Source organism: Anarrhichthys ocellatus, unplaced genomic scaffold (genome assembly GCF_004355925.1).
Source record: "Anarrhichthys ocellatus isolate YVR2014 unplaced genomic scaffold, GSC_Weel_1.0 scaffold8, whole genome shotgun sequence".
Lineage (NCBI taxonomy): Eukaryota > Metazoa > Chordata > Actinopteri > Perciformes > Anarhichadidae > Anarrhichthys > Anarrhichthys ocellatus.
This window is the reverse complement of record NW_022280038.1, coordinates 5,735,546-5,748,084: the sequence shown is the minus strand read 5'-3', so window position 1 is coordinate 5,748,084 and position 12,539 is coordinate 5,735,546. Positions and strand designations below refer to the sequence as shown.

At 44.0% G+C, this 12,539-nt stretch overlaps 1 long non-coding RNA gene across 1 annotated transcript; it reads left to right on the top strand.

Annotated features, from left to right (window-relative positions):
* The first annotated feature begins 1,057 nt into the window (after positions 1 to 1,057).
* Positions 1,058 to 9,564, top strand: LOC116384019 (uncharacterized). The gene is made up of 3 exons (XR_004212791.1): positions 1,058 to 5,711; positions 7,194 to 7,307; positions 7,683 to 9,564. It is a non-coding gene; the product is annotated as an uncharacterized LOC116384019 (long non-coding RNA).
* Positions 9,565 to 12,539: the final 2,975 nt, after the last annotated feature.

Genomic DNA, 12,539 nt, shown 5'->3' with positions numbered 1-12,539 from the left:
GAGAGAGAGAGAGAGAGAGAGAGAGAGAGAGAGAGAGAGAGAGAGACTGTTGGATGTAATGATGGCAGGGGGATACACTCTGAACATCCCTGCTCTCATTTGATTTCCTGCTACAATGTTGGGCACTTGCCCTTTCCGCTTCCATATATATATATATATATATATATATATATATATTCATTCTTCTTCCCTTTCATCCACTCCTGTCTCTCTCTGTCTTCACTCAGACCTGCATGTAGTGGACCGCAGGAAGCTGCTGGAAGCTGCCGGGTCGCTGAGAGCAGCTGTGTTTGCTGCGAAGCGTCTGCTGGCTGATGCAGCGTTTGTTTTACATTAGCGGCCTGCAGGTCAAACTGCAGCTGGCTGCATCTCAGCGTGGAGACCAACCCTGGGGAGAGAGTGTCTGTGTGTGAGAGAGTGTGAGTGTGAACCAACCCGTCCCCATGGTTGTAGCCTTTCCTAAGCGGGCTAAGTCTGGTGGCTAACCCTCAGCGCCTCTGCGTTTGGCAGCATGACTGCAGCAAGATTAATCCATTCCACACTCCATCAGTCACTAGGCACAGGTTATTAGTGCTGGGGCAGAGCGGAGCACACAAACACACACACTCATACATACACGGGCCCTTCACCCTTGCGACTTCGCCTTCTACCTCGTCCCCAAAGTTTGCAAAGGTGGCCTTGGTGTTGAGAGGCCATTTGTCAAAACCCAGCCAGAGTCTCCACTTGGCTCCTTTTAATAAGGCTACCTGGGCCCTGGGATTACACACACACACACAGGGCGTACTTTCTGCTTTGCACATACTCACACAGCTCTGAGTGTCAGGTGGTGCGTCCCGCGGGGCTTATAAAAGTCCCATTAACATGGCCCTCCTCATTGGTTCTGACAGGTTGATCAATTAGACCCCTCCCCCCGCTGACCCTGGGGCTGCTCTGACTCAGAGGTCAGACACGATGGATCGCTAGACCTACACACATACACACATCCATCTCTCTCTCTCTCTCTCTCTCTCTCTCTCCCTCCCTCTTTCTCCCTCTCTTTTCCCTTTTTCTCTCTCCCTCCTGTTATCTCTGGGCGGGTCACCGTGCAGCTTGTTCGTCCAGCGTCGGAGCCGATATCCCAGGGTGCAGCTGAGCTTTACCTGAGACATGTTTCAATCTAATCTCTGCTCTTAACACGACCAAGAACACGTACACAGTGCTCGCCCTGCAGAGACACATCTGCCTGTGTTTATTGTGCTATTCTCCTGCAGACCATAGAAACGTGGTGTAGTAGTTTACATTTTTGGAAAGTTTAGAAGAAGCTGCAGGATTTCCTTGAAATCTACTCTGCTTATTAACTTCCGAGAGGATGAATCCTCATATTTTAGTTTTTTACACAGGAAATGGTAAGACTTGATGGGCAGATTATCAGGAAGTTTACTGACCACATTAATCTCCTCATAGTCTGAATTTATATCCTCTAGCGCCATCTCGGTACGAACTGGCAAGACTTTAAGACTGTTGATCTTGACCTTAGTGATCATTAAGTAACTTAATCTTCAATATATTGTTGAGTCTTTAACATGCAGCCTATAGCGGGTGCAGGCTACATTTTGGGACCTTTTGTATAACATAAGACTTTAAAGCTTGTAACGATGTTTGACGGGGAGATCTTTCAGTTTCTGGCCCAAGAAATGAACACAGTCCTTTACAGGTGAAGTTACACAGACGGACAGTATCAGCCTCATCTCTCCAGCTGTTTGTTGGAGCCTCTGCTCGGCTGGGCTTCAGGTGTACGTTGAATGAGACGCAACCAGAGGTGGCTGAGCGTCTGCACCGTGTTTGGTAAACAGTCTGCTCTGCACAGGGTAAATGAAGGTACCGGTGTGTGTTCAGGTGCACAAACAGAGGAAGAGAGCGGTTGACCTGAGCTTGCTGAGCAGAAAGAGAGGAATAAAAAGCATTTGTAGAGTCAGTCGGTGAATAAACAGCAGGTCAGAAGGAGAATAAAGGACAGGATTGAGAATCTGTAGCCCAAACAAAATGGTCACTACTGTTTGATTTATCACAAAGTATCAAGCAGCTCTGGTTACATTGGTTGCAAGTATGATCAATATGTTAAGATTCAACAGTAAGTCAGTAAACAAGATTATTCTATGGTTTCATTGATTCAACTGTTTGGTCTATAAAATGACAGTCTCCAGGGTCTTCAGTTTATAATTATTTAAAACTGACAAAAAGAATAAAATCGTCTCACTGGAGAAGCTGGAACGAAGGGAAACATTTTTCTGATCAACTATTGTAGCAAAAGTTTCCGTTGTACTGTTCTTAACAATTAATTTGGAAACAAACATAATTTGGTAAAGCAATAACATGTTTATGATCATATCCGTACAATTACAATACACAAGACAATAAAATATATTCATTTATTGCGCTGCCCCTTTAAGGAGGGTTCAAGATGTTTTCAGGGTCTGTGACACAAAACCGTCAGAGAAACCACCGATTCAGTCAGCTGTAAGAAAATTGTTAAAATGATCCAGTAAGTGAGGGAGGAGTCGGATTAAAAGTGTGTGTGTGTGTGTGTGTGTGTGTGTGTGTGTGTGTGTGTGTGTGTGTGTGTGTGTGTGTGTGTGTGTGTGAGATTAGGGGGTATCATAGCCTCGTGTCTAGGGACCCAGAGAGGGTATTTCGGGGGAGCAGAGGGTTAGGAGCGGTGTCACGCCCAGAGAGACGCTGCGCCGCCGTGCTAATGATGTCCAGCGGCCTAATTGAATATCGACGTTCTGCACACGGGGGCTAAATGGCTTCTGTCTGCTTCACCGCGGGGGGCGGGCCGGGCTGCAGATTTTTTTTAACCTATTACCACAGTTTAATTCCTTCTCTTTTTTTTTTTTTTTTTTTTTTGAGGGGGTGGGTCGTTAAATGTCCCCGTTACGATGGTTACCGGCTTTTTGTCCTTTTGATGCAGTTTGGTCTAGTTTTCAGGATTTTGAGTAATTATAGTTTCTCACAGTCTGTGTTCGTTAAAGTTTGATGATGTTTTAAACACCTCGTCATCCAATGTTGACGCACAATCGTACCACAAACGCATGATCGCGTTATCTTCCCTCGTTGTTTACTCCTCTTGATCTTTATTTCCTCTCTGATCGTCGCTTCCTTCATCCTTTTTATTCTCCGTTTCTCTTACTTCTGTTTCCTTGACTGTGTTTTACTTCCCACTGTGCCCGCCTCAAGACGCTTTTCATTTTGTTGCCACAGCGACGCTTTCCAGATGGCGAGTGTCAAGGCGAGACTGGGCTCCGAATGTAGTCTGAACACACACACACACACACACACACACACACGCTGGTCTACAGATACACACACTCTGAGAACAGACTGAGACACTGGCAGCGTACATTCTGTTCAACACTCGCATCCTACTCAGATGCTGGTGGACGTGCACTGCCCACACACACGCACGCACACACACACACACACACAGCAGTAGCCTACAGTATAATAAAACCTGTGTCACAGCCACATAGGAAACAATCTCTCCTTTATGTGACCGGGATGTCATTAATCTTGGCGGAGGTTAACAAATGCACTTGCATGGAAGGTATATTTCATAGGCAGACAGCCGACAATGGGGCCATTGTGGCGTCGAGCTGCAGCGCCGCGCTCTGCATTCAGTCAGGACCTTTTTGGTTGGCTGCGGATCCACGGCTGATGTCGGGGGTTATGTTTCATCTCCCAGATGAATGTGTTTATGCGGGAGAAAACATGTGAAACACGGTCGCGAAATCGACGCTCCAGCTATTTATTTGTTTTTGCTGCCTGAAACCACGATTTATTTTTCTGAGTCGGGGGGGGGGGGGATAAATGCATTTGGCCATTTTTCAAAGTTTTGTCTTGTTGCTATTAGTCAAAAGTAGAGCCAGACAAATCCCCTGTCCGTGCTTTCTGTGTGCAGCCGACCGACCAGGCCAACTCGGCTCTGATTCACCGCTCTCTAGGTTTCTCCACTCCGCCGCCGTTGCAGCAGCGCTATTTCCATCCATGAAGTGGCGAGTCTTCCCAGTAATCCATTAGACTTCCATTAGCTCCGATTTGTGTGATTAGTTCTAATTAATCAGTTGAGTCTGTGGCCTTCACTCTCCCGTGCGCTCCTCACATTTCATTTTTAACCTCATTTCTCAGCTCTCCACCGAGCGAGAGAACGAGGCAACGACTGAGCGAGCAAATCAAAGAGCGAGCTTCGGATTCTGCCGCCGCCTCTTTTTTTTTTTTGACGGAGCGCACAAACACTCGATACTGCTGGAGCACCAGACCCCAACCAGACTGCATTATAGTGCTCATTTCTCTCGCCATGCTGAATTAATGAGATTTTTTTTTGGGGGGGGGGTGTCTTACTTAGAGAACAGATACTTTACGAGCTTGGTTGGGTTTTAAAACATCTCTGGTTAGCCCCACTCGGCCCTCCTGTATTGATTAGCACCGGAGCGTCCATCCCTCACTGTAACAAAGCCTATTGATGTTTGTGGAGCCCTGATTTCCCCTCGGTCAAATACCGTACGCAGCCCCATCGCTAAGTGACTGGAGGCTGCTCCGAACTCAAAGTAACCTGGGAACAAGCGAGCACAAATCATCTTTTCATCAGCGGCTCTTCTGCTGCTCTGTGCTGCAAGAACTCACATTTTAAAGTTAAAAGATTTCTTTTGGAGCCTCGTTGCAGTAGGTCAGCTTATATACTGAGGCATTATGTGGTGATAATCTGTCTTCCTTTCCTCTGTTGTCAGCCTTCTTCTGCCATTACAACTATTGTGATAAATGAAGGCTCAATTTATCAACCGGGCCCTCTACTCCATTTCTTTTTCTCCCCTCGGTTTCCCCGCCCCCCCTCCCATATCCAACGTCTCTGCACGGTTCGCTTTATTTCTTCATCCGTTCCCCCCCCCCTTCATCCATCCATCCATCCATCCACCCCTCATTCCCAGTCAGCCAGATCGAGGCTTTCTTTGTGTCTGCCGGGGAAGCCTGAGATGCTGCCTGTCACCCTGAAGCTGCAGACTCCCATCCAGGCTGCCGGAGGTGGCCCGGCTGCTGTCAATCAATCCGCAGCCTGTGTAGCAGAGGGGATGGGGGTCGACAACATGATGTGGCTCCCTGCTGCTTAGAAATTCACTTATTTATTTATTTTCTAGAAGGTCTGCACAGTCAGTCGAATAGTTTTTGGCTTCTAAAATGAATTAAACTTGGTTGTGACTCTTTGAATTTAAAGCCCCAACTCTGGTGCGTCAAACGAAGCGTCTGACCAATCACAGGTGTTTGCTTCACGTTTAACGCTCTCGTTCATCTTCACCACATGCTGTGGGCAACCTGCAAGTGTACAGCGATAAACTGCAAATGCTTGTCCTTTTTTTACATGCATCCTGTTGTGGCATAATCCGTTTTGATTAAGAGTTTTGTGCATTTGAATTCAGTTTTGCTCAATTTCTAAAAAGAAAAGCTGCATAAATTCAGCAATATATATTTTGCTTCCAGATATCAATTTAGCTTTAATGCCGTAATCGCGGTCGAGTTGGTCTCCGGAGCGATGTTAATTTGATCTCTCTCCCTCCGTCTCTGCAGGACTCCGTGGTTTAACGGCTGGGGGTTCAACCTGCCTCGGGGTCAGTCTCTGCTGGATAAATGGAACCTCGTCCCTGAAGGCATCGACATCCTGATGACCCACGGACCTCCGCTCGGTGAGTCCAATTAACCAATCACAGCCCCCTCATCATCACCACATCTAATGAGGTTGTTCCTCATTATGCAAAATCCGTATGGAGTCACTGGAGGCGTCGCAGCGGGGTGTGTGTGTGTGTGTGTGTGTGTGTGTGTGTGTGTGTGTGTGTGTGTGTGTGTGTGTGTGTGTGTGTGTGTGTGTGTGTGTGTGTGTGTGTGTGTGTGTGCGCGCGCGCGCGCGCGTTTTCATATAAATCCACCAGTATCCGGAGGGAACACCTCGAACATGGTCTGATTCAATATTTGTGTTTGACTATATGAAAAAGAAAATACACATTGTTTGGTTTTCACTCCAGACTGATTCAGTTTTCCTCCTAGTTGTTTTTTCCACAGTTGTTTTTTTTTCTTTTGCGCTCTCCATCTGGCTTTATTGAGTGATTTCCTTCCCTCTCGCCTATGGAGGGTTGCTGAGCCGCTGTGGCCAGTTGATTGCATGGAAACTCGATTTTGCACCAGTGTGACAGACGCTGCAAACGATTGGAGAGAGAGACCATGGGAGAGGAGAGGAGAGCTTTGGGGCGGGGGGGGGGGGGGCTTGAAGATGTAGGGTGGCTCTCCAAAACTGAATATCAGGGTTGTACGACTGTGGAAGACATTTTCATCTGCCAGGATTTAAATTTGCCATCTCTTTCTGTGAAAAGGGCAGTAAATGAACATGTGAGGTCTTCACTTATTTACAGAGCCGAGTATCAGGAGGTGGTTCTGATCTAGAAAAGGGTTCCAATATGTAACAACTACAGATGTTTGGATCCATTCTTTCCTTCCAGATACTGATTTTGATAACTGAACTTGTGTATCGGAGCAGGAATACTGATCCTTGACCAGTGCGTTGACAACAAAAATGTATAATTATTGTTTCTTAACAGCTGTATACTCTAATATGGATTTTCTGCATAAGAGGCTACAGACGTTCAAGTTGTGAGCAGAGAGAATATCCGTTTTTTTAATTGTAAATATTTAACAAAAAGAATCACATGCTACTTCAGCATTTCGGACAAATGACGGCATGTGGCAGCCTGAATATTCTAAATAAATAAAAGAGATGATTTTTGCTTTCAATAAAATGGTTCTAACTCAAATGACAGGAATCACAACCAGGATCGTACAACAAAAACTTTCAATAAGTAAAAATGTAATCGGAATTGCGAGAGTTAAAGGAAAGCTGACAAAGGTTACCGTCTGTGTGCTTGTAAAAATGTATCTCGGACACCTTCTTGCAGTTACTGAACTTAATTGTGCCTACAGGACTTATTGGAGCTCAAATGTTCACCGTTTGTCTTCATTGATGCTCAGTGCGGTTTCTCTGCTGCCTGTTCTGTACATCCATTGCAGATGTTGGTCAGGCGTAATGGAGGAAGTTGAGGAAATGTATAAACCACAACCAAGACTCTCTCTGGGGAGCCGAGCATTTTAAAACCACTAATGTGTCTGTGTGTGCGTAGGTTTCAGAGACTGGGTTCCTAAGGAGCTGCAGCGGGTCGGCTGTGTGGAGCTGCTCAACACGGTCCAGAAGAGGGTCCGACCCAAACTTCACGCCTTCGGAGGAATACACGAAGGTACTGAGAATAAATGAAATTAACTTTTCCCACTAGTTCAGTGATTAGTGCGGTCAGACATGGTGGACACGGTGTTGTCTGACTTTGTTCTGATTGACTGTATTTTGGAAAATATATTTTTTCTAGTCTAAAAGAAAATAAAGGTGATACCTGAACATGAAAACACTTAAAAGGTCAACAGTACAAAGATAAAGAAAGAGGTCTTTTGAGCGCACAAATTAGAGATTCGGGGGAACAATTTATCAAAAACTTTGTCTCTGGCTGTAACGTTTTTGAGGTGATTGAATGTGACCTGTGTGTGTGTGTGTGTGTGTGTGTGTGTGTGTGTGTGTGTGTGTGTGTGTGTGTGTGTGTGTGTGTGTCCCCCCCCCTCAGGCTACGGGATCATGACTGACGGCTACACGTCGTTCATCAACGCGTCGACCTGCACCGTCAGCTTCCAGCCCACCAACCCCCCCATCGTGTTCGACCTGCCCAACCCTACCAGCTCCTGAGACCAGAAGACGGCGAGGGGGGGGTGGAACCATAAACTACTTTTTTTTTCTATAAATATGTCAAGTAAAAAAAAAAAAAATTTAAAAAAAGTTCTACGTGTTTCTTTGCAAACTTTCGATCTTCTCCAAGCTGTCGTTGAGATTGGGAAGATTTGGAGGCGTGGGGCGGGGGGGGTTCGTCAGGGAGGGTTAAAGGAGAATACCGGTGTTTTTTCTAGTTGTGTTAACAATGATGTGTTCCCGCTCAGATTTTAGTTTTTCTACACAGAGTCTGAAAAACAACTTCCATAAAGAAACTTTCTCCCAATTTCATCAGGCACTTAAACATTTTCACATCAAGTCAACTCAATGTAACGCTCCGCTTCCTGTGGAACAGCCACGGGAAGAAATGGAAACCAGGAAGTAATCCCTCCAAAATAAGTTGCCTTAGTGCAGAACAGAAGAAAGCGAGAGCGGCGATATGATTTTGTTTTTGTTTTTGAATCGTGACGTCATGAAGTTGTTTTCAACATAAGCTGATTTTCTTGACATCACAAATCAATATTTTTGTTCGGTTACAGGAAAACACTTAATATTTTTTTGCATTCCTGACATAATCTGTTAATGTCATGATCACAAGAAAACATGAGGAATATTAACACTTGGTCTGTCCGACCTTCCGTACATTAGTACGTCTCATTTGCTAAAGAAACAAGTGTTGAAGTCCACATACGTATGCAATGCAAAATGAATTTGGGGGGATTGCGAAGTCGTGTGACACCGGTATTCTCCTTTTCTGGGGGATTTTGTGGTTAAACAATCTTGCTCTTGATAAATATTGGTCAGATCTGTAAGATAAATGATGCTTTGTGAATTTGTACAATTTCTTTATGTTTGGTTTGCATTGGCCGGACAATGGATGCCATTGATTTATGTTGTATCATCTGATATTTTGTGTTTAGGTCTTTTTATTTGTTTTTCTCGTCGGTTCCTTTTTTCTTATTGGCTGACAGGGACGCTGCCTTAAACTAGCTTTAATGTTCTCAGCTAGAGCCCCGCTCTCTGCGAGCTCAGAGAGAAGTCCTTATTTATTACCCCGCAAAACAACACCTGACTAACGCAGGGACGGAAAGCTATCAAATTACAGCCCGAAAAATTAACTTTGTAACATCCCGCTATGGATTTCTGATCTAATTTGGAAAATGTATGTATAAAAAAAAAAATATATATTATATATTCATGTTGTAAAACATCTGTACTAAAAGTTGTGTTTGACGGAAAAAAAATAATCTGGTGCATTTTCTTTTCTGTATGCGCCTGTATAATTGACCTGTTTCTTTAATGCTCCCTTCAGGCGCTCTTCATTCGTTTCTTTAATGTTTTTTGTATCGACTCTCCCAGTCGGGTAGACATTCATTTCGGATGAGAGAGGAAAATTTGTCAGAGTCACAATCCAATAGGTGCTGGTTGTAGCCAACAACACGCCTGCCTAAACCTGGTAAAGTTGTCCTTAAAAGTGTAACTCTGATAGTATTTGTGTTTTATTGCTTTCTTTTTCTAATTTTGCACTGTGTGTAAATGCAATCTTGCTAGCACAAAAAAAAAAAATCTTGCCAATAGTTGTCTCAACTTTGCCGCTGTAAATGCTCTTTCCGTGCTCTGTTCCTCTCTCGCTCTTTATCTGATTGTATCCCTCTTCATGGAAATGTTAGTTCTCTCTTTCAGTTCATTGTGATATATTTAGCTGCCTTTATATGCAAATAAAATTGCGAGATTTTTACTTATCATGCTCAGTCTGTCGGTTTTTAATCTCTTAACAATCTTCGACAATCAAGTTCACACTAACTTTGTTTTGATCACGGAAAACGGAGCTTTTTGAAAAAGGTCCATTGCATGAACAGGGCCCCCAAAACACAACATTATTCGAAAAAACGAAACTGTTTTCTGCAAAGCTACTTGGAACAAGAAAGGTGAGCAGTTTGCCGGGACAAAGTCATTGCTTTCCAAGACTTGGCTGTGAAGTCCAGAGTCGAGTCCAATTCCACCATGAGTCTTGATGTGTCCTCCACAGAGTCTGACCCTGTTTGCGTCGCCGCTTATTGGTGTTTGGGCTCAGGTCAAAAGGCCAAGTGATATCACGATTCATCAAAGTCAATATCAAGTTACAAGTATTTTAAGAGTCATCACATCCATTTGAGTGGGAAATGCTGTTGCTGTACGATTGTGATGTGAACAGACGTATTGTAAACCTGGCTGATGTATGCATTTAGATATAATGTAAAGGAAGCCAACGGAACAGCCAAACGTGCATTACAGGTTCCCTATGTTATCTGCAAACTAATAGTACAATACTAAATTATTACTTTGACTTCCAGTAACCATGCTGCTCCTTTGACATTCGCAATGTTTTGTATATTATGTAAATATTGATGATGATGGTCATAAGCTTGGACGAAGCAGTGGACGCAGCTGCACGCGGGCTTGGCCTACTTATGAGAGCCACATGTCTAAAGTAAATAGATGTATACTCATCTGCACAGCCCAAATACCACAGCAGGAGTTTTGCCTCTACGGGCAGAACACCTGCTGGTCCTGATTGTGCCGAGGCCAGAAGAGCAACAAGCGTAAAAGTCCTGACCCACAGATGAGTATAAAGGCAGTACAGCAGCTCCCCCACGCTGAAATGTAAAACTTTTTACACACTGTTGACCTCTCCAGCTGTGAGGTTTATCCGACATTATTTGAAATGACAATGTAAGAACTGCAGCTCAAATGGTGGCTGCTGTTTATTTGTATCAACCAACGTTAACGGCTTCGTGCTGTTAATTTCTGTGCAGAAGATGATATGAAACTCACCTTTTTACTGCAGCGGTGCTGTCAACAAGGACACACCTGACAAGGTGATCAACATTTACTAAGAGCAGAGACGAAGGACTCTTTCAAACACAGTAAATGTGTCGATCAATTATTAACTATCAATAATTATTATTATGAACATTGTAATTCAAAAGACCTTCAACCGATCACAAACTCAGATCGAGAGATGACTCAACATGCTTCACTCAGCAGGAGAGAATACAAAATGTGCCTTGTGTTTCTCCTCATGCTTGTTATCTGAATATTCACAACATTTCGGCTCCAGATCGGCATCCTATCTCATCGGGTTTCATTCGTTCTCGTCACTGGCCAGCTCGGATCCTTCGTAGGCCAAAAATAAAATGGGCTTGAGTCGCGGGGCGCCTTTGCCAGCCTCTCCCACCAACCCCCTTCTCTCATCACCGCGACATCAAAGCAGCCCAACCAATTAACTATTCCCCAAAACGAGAGCAGCAAAGCATCGCCCCCCCCCCCCCACAAACACACACACACACACACATTACCATAATCCAGTCTAATCATATTAACATAGGCCACAGATGAGCAGGAGGAGACACGGCTGCTCTGGATCTGCTGCGTTCGTTCGACCTCTTAGTGTGGGTGTGAATGCATACGCGCTCTTTAATGCTCCACATGTTATATATCTATACCTCTGCACTCCTTTTAATATAAGACCTAATATACTGTACGCCTGAGTCCTTTAATATAGACCTACTCCCAATCATATATCATGCTAAACACCTCCCTGTTGACATACTAACAGCCCACATGTTAACATGCTGCAATGGCACCATTACATGCTAATCACTAGAGTGCTAACATGCTAACAAGCACGCCGCATGTCAGCACACTAATTGTACGCATGTTAACATTAGCGTGTTAGTTTGTTACAGCTGTGGAAAGGAGCTTAGTGCATTTACTCAAGTACTGTACTAAAGTAGAATTTTGACCTATTTGTACTTAACTTGAGTATTTCTATTTTATGCTACTTTATACTTCTGTTCCACTACATTTTAGAGGGAAACATTGTACTTTTAATTACTCTACATATATTTTATAACATTACTTAGTTTGCAGTTTTGGATTATTAATGCAAAGTATAAATATAATGAGATATAATGTACTACTATGGATTAAGCTACCTGGCAGAGTGTGACTTTTTTTTTTTAAAGTAGGTGTGATGAACACATTAATGTGTCAGTAATTAGAATCAAGTAATATTCATTCTAAAATGTTCTGCATAATGAGTACTTTTACTATTACATATTGTTGCTTGTACTTTTTTACTTTTATTTCGGTGGGATTACTCTCTTCATTCATCACATTACCTCAGTCTTTGTCCCCGAGTATTGCTGCGGGCAACCCAGAAAATGGGGCCAAGTATTTATGTTGTGGGCTTTTTTTGGTAATATGTCAAAATAATAGCATTAGTAAAAGATAGTAAAAGTTATAAATGTGTCATTAGTTTTCTTACCGTATTTTGGGGCGCCCCTATGGATGGATGGCACCCCTTGCATTTGCATAAACCTGAAGCCGGCTCTGCATGTGTCTGAAATCTGCTATGCTTCCTGGATTATCAGTCATTTTCTCTCTCTCTCTCTCTCTCTCTCTCTCGCTCTCTCTCTCTTTCTCCTCTGCCCTCTCTGTTAGTGATAGTCTCTCCACCAGTCACCCTTTCATGTCTCAGCGTCAGGACGTCTATAGCTCTGCCAAATTGCTGGCTGTATTAATTATCCTTGCCCAGGCAGCTGCTGGTGGTGTTGGGTGTTTGTCAGGTTAGCCTTCATCTGCTGCTGATGGATACGGGGCAAGACACGGTGAAGGCTGACGGAGTGTCAGCACCATATCAACCTGTGTGTGTGTGTGTGTGTGTGTGTGTGTG